The 4,752-nt window shown below is 39.6% G+C and overlaps 1 protein-coding gene across 2 annotated transcripts in view; it reads left to right on the top strand.

Moving 5' to 3' along the window:
• The first annotated feature begins 2,769 nt into the window (after positions 1-2,769).
• Positions 2,770-4,752, top strand: part of apbb1ip (amyloid beta (A4) precursor protein-binding, family B, member 1 interacting protein) — a 25,325-nt gene continuing 23,342 nt past the window's right edge. For both annotated transcript variants that reach the window (XR_004327552.1, XM_032504299.1), the window contains exon 1: positions 2,770-3,012. The gene's annotated coding sequence lies outside the window, so the exon portion shown is untranslated. The remainder of the gene's footprint in view (positions 3,013-4,752) is intronic.

Raw genomic sequence — 4,752 nt, forward strand, 5'->3', positions numbered from 1 at the left:
CAGAACGTTACCTTCAGCAGGGTTTGGTGAGACTGGCTTTCCCGACTCTCAGAATGGAATAAAAACATTAGACACACGCATAACCACGGGCTCTCTCCATGCCTGACCCACTCTCAGGGCTTCTGCACTACAATGTCTGTATGTGGCATTCCTAAGACTTAATTAGCATCAGGTTTCCCCGGCCACAAATTAACCCTTCCCCTTCCCTCTTCCCCTTCCCTCTTCTCCACACAGGAATTCCCCATTGAGTTTAAACAAAAAAAAGGAGTCAGAATGAAACATTTTCTAAATGGAAATATTGGCTCCCATTTTCATTTTAAAAGAAAAAAAAAACACAAAGGGACATGTCATGGATTGCCAGAATGATTGTCTCTAGTTCTGTCATCTTTGTTCCGGATGACTGTCACTTTTCTTTTTAATCACTGTTGACTTCCCTGTGACCTTATGACCATCCAAGTTGCAGAAAGTGTCAGTGTTTTTTGTTTAGCACATCCTAAATGTTGAGACAGCTGCTTGTCCTCAACCCGGTGTCCTTCAGGTTACGGTGGCCTTGTCAACACAAGAGTGCCCCTCTTTATAGAAGGAGCCGACAGAGGTCAAACTTTTGTTGAAAGGAACTATGGCAGAAGTCAGGAATGTGAAAGCCACAGCTGGTTTTTTGGACCCATTCTTTTTGTCCATGTCCAGCGGGGGGGATCTGAGGCATATGTGTGCTGGGATGTTTGGCAGGCTCTGATGTCATTTGTTGTTTGATTTTATTTCAATGTCAGGCAAGTACGGAAGCTTATTAATTCAATGTTTTTGTAGACTTTGCATCCCATAATTGTGATTTAATATCTCATTATTTTATAATGTAGTCTCCCATAATCTGGACTAAAAAGTTAATAATTTTGATTTATCATCTCATAATGTTAATTTAATATTCATTTTGATTTACCATGGGTATGTAAGGGCAGGAATGGGCCTCCGTAGAGGCAAGTTTGACTCATGTTAATAAAAACAAACCACAGTTTTTTTTTTTTTTGGATTCTGTCGCAAATCAATGCTGCCAAGCAGAGCAGGAGGGCCCGATTGGAAACTTCAATTAGTTGCATACACAGAAAAAAATCCAGCTAAATGTTGGTTATTTTCCTGGTGTAAAAATGCAGAGTGGATCCACAAAGAGAAGAAGTGGTGCAGGCTGCTCTCCGCCCCCACTGAGCTGAAATGTATAGTACAGCAGAGTACAAACAGAGGGCACTACAACACTCCTAATGCATCACTGTTCACATCATCACTGGAAACTATATTTTACAAAATGCTTTCTTGTTTTCAAAGTTGCCCAGTGGTTTTGTCATTATCACCCCATTTTATTTTAGTGCATAAAAGCCCGAGAGGTTTTTAGAGGTGTGTTGGAGCACTCTGATTTAACATGATGGATTCTAATAGCTTAAAAGTATGCCTTCTCTTACAGCTCACATCTTACCATCTGGGGTTCTGCAACACTTTAAAGCCAAAATAAATGCACAAAAAATAGCAATCTTCTTCACTTTTTTGACCCTAGAGCTGTAGTATGCATGGGCCAAAAACATGATTAATATCCACTTTGTTGGACCACCTTTGTGGCTGAAGAGTCACTGCGAAGACACAACAAAGCAGAAAAATCACCCCACTCTTTGCTGCCGTTCTCCACAACCGTTAATCACCGTATCTACTTGAGAAATGTTCTCAGAGGCACCGGCGGGCTTGTGTTTAGGAGATGCTAGCCGCTAATGGAAGGCTGTCTATGGTGTCCATCTGTTTGTCAAACCCTGAGAGTGGAAATGAGGGTGGTTTGGGACACATGCCTGTACCCCGACTGTTTGTTTAATATATCACAAGTCACAAAAGGCTCTTGGACGCTTTCAAGGTTACTTGGTTTCCCCATGTGGTGCTCGGCTTTACTGTATGATGACAGGATTTGCCACAGAGAGGGTGGTCTGCCTTTCCAAGTGGAGCTGAGGCTGGTCTTTGGGGGTAAATAAGACAAAGAAGTGCTAATAATAGCAAAATAATGTAAATGGAAAGTCATAATTTTTCTTTTTAAACAGATCAAGTGGTTGAAAAAGAGAGTGGAAATGAGGGAAAGCTCCATGATTATCATTTCATCATTTCACAGTCCTATTTTGACTTTTTTCTCTGTAAGCTGAGAAAAGGTTTTTTAAAAAGAGATGTGAAACCTTGTTTTTTTGGCCTCCCAGGTCAACTATCAAGGAGAAATGCAAAGAAATAGAGCTATCTGTGTCTGCCTGGTCAGATAACCCCCCCCCGAAGATAACTGACCTCATTGCATCACTCCGGTGTCTTACAATATTCCTTCCTGATTTTAAGCGCAGAAAAAACACTCATTGTTTTTTGAAAGTTGTACAGCAAAAAATGCTAAATTTATGGATCTTTCTAGACACTATGTTTTGCAGAATAATTCAGATCACTGGAACTCAGCTGGAGTCTGGTGTTCACTGCTTTGACGTGCCACATTACCACTCCTGTCTAAAGACCTCAGTGAGGTGAATCATTAACCTAGACCATCCCATTCCTTGTGCTGAATCAGCCATTCTCTCCAGCCCGCCAAGACCTTGCTTATAGTTTTTTTAATCCAAAAACTTCACATCTACTCATGTGCTTGTCAATCAGCACCATGATCGGAAGTCACAGCAAACTTGACTGCAGTTTTCTCCTGATCGATCTCCGTTTAAAGCACTTGCAGTACTGTGTATGTATGGAGGCTGTCAAGGGGGACGGCCCAGCGCTGCTGTTGTGAAAGTATTGAGCTTTTGGAAGGAATGCAGTGACAGGTCTGGACCTGAACTTCCGCATAAAGCAGGAAGAAGTCAACAGTCAAAAGAGCTAGATGCAATCCACATCAACACACCCAAATCTGCCTATATATGACTTGAGCTTTATTAGAGAGTAGTATTTTGGGGTGGAACTGATGTCCATGAAGCTGTTATCTTGAAACTAACCGCTGAAACAAGGATTAATACATTTAAAAAGGTGAGTTACATTTCTGCTAAGTTGGATGCTGTACTTTCAGTTAACGGTAAAAACCCATAGCTGCTTTCCTCTGAGCGTATGTGACTTTTTCTTGATTGGGCTGTCAAACAAATGCTGGAAGGACCATAAAAATGTTCATAACGCAGACAGAAAATCTGAGACATCATGTCAAATTATGTGATTTAAACCCTCCTCCTAATACAATACAGACTTTTAAAAATTGTTAAATTATGGTGTCAATGTGGAAAAATTAAACAAAATGGCTATTGTCACCCGAGATGTTTTTACTACAAGGCTTAATTCGGTTGCTGTACAGCGATAAGGCAGTCATTGGGCTATTTTAATATAATTAAAAGGGTGTTAGTTCATCTGCTTTCCAAATGGGTGGATCCGGCTCTTGTTTCAGACTGCTGTATGACTCAATAACCACATGAAACTGATAGGGTTGGCCCCTTTTTTTTTAAAGCTAATGACTGATGTGGACATAATGTACATTTGGTTTTTTTTAGATGAGATTAAGTCACAGGAAAAAAGGACTGAATTACTTATAAACTGCATATCACTGCAAGAGTCTACTTGTAAAGATGGAGTAAAAACCTTTTAGCTGCCACTTTTCTGATTTTGACTACTGACGAGGCCAGGAAACGTTGCAATATATGTTTAGACGGACTATCAATGACTTATGCGCAGAGGGGTTTTTTTGTAGAAAAAAAAAATTTAATGTAAAGGTTGGATTCTTAATTTCCCCATGTAAATATAACCTTAGTTGAAATAAGTGTCCATGTTTGATTTCTACAAAACCACAAACTTCCTTCGGCAAACACACAATCATATGTATTGTTAAACGTCGGTTATGATTCTAAATGCTCTTCAGTGCTTTGTTTCTGCTGCCGACCATTTGCCAACTTTACTGTAGAGTACATCCAGTTCTGTAAACTCATCTGCCAAAGGCCCAATTAAAGATATTCGAGCCGAGTAAGAGAGGGAGTTTCTATACATAATAGTAAACATGCTGTTCTTCAAGACAGCCACTGAGGGTTGTTGTCTGGTTTCCATTTTCTCGTCTGAAACTTGAGTGATGTGTGTGGACTTAATAAGTTGAAAAATATCTGAGTTTATTTAGGATTTGTATTCTGGAGGAATGTAGAAGTTGCTTGCATGCAATATTTTTGTCTTTGTCTTTCTTTGGCTATCAGAAGCATAATGGTGTGTTTTTACAACGCATTGTGCGGTTTCCAAAGGGCGCCAGATTTCATGCCAGAGTATTTCCAGTAATATTTGTAAATGCTGACAAATCACATATTTTCAGAGTGGTTTCAAAAAAGAAAATGGAAATGGGGCAAAGAGGCAGCGACATACTTTCACGATTGTCTTCCTTCTTCAGGCTGCAACTTTATCCAACATAATGTGAATATGAACCCAAAAACTAACTTTGTTTGACAGTGAATGCGGTTATTGAAGGGAAATGAAATGATCCCATTATTCTCTCCATCTCCCTTTGCAGAGGGCAATCTACACTTGTCCTGAGTTTGTGCGATTTAAATGGAAAAGTCAGCTCACTTCAGAGCACTTTATGCATCAGTAATGCGTCTTTCAAATAGCATTAGTTAGTGCCAAACTTTTGCTTCAAACTATGAAGGTTTCCCAATATTGCTGATAAAATCTTTTGCATGATTTCAAAACAGATCCACGTCATTTTTTATGTTGTAAGCCAGTTTTTTTTTTTTTATTTCATGGACA

Source organism: Etheostoma spectabile, chromosome 22 (genome assembly GCF_008692095.1).
Source record: "Etheostoma spectabile isolate EspeVRDwgs_2016 chromosome 22, UIUC_Espe_1.0, whole genome shotgun sequence".
NCBI classification, from domain to species: Eukaryota; Metazoa; Chordata; class Actinopteri; order Perciformes; family Percidae; genus Etheostoma; species Etheostoma spectabile.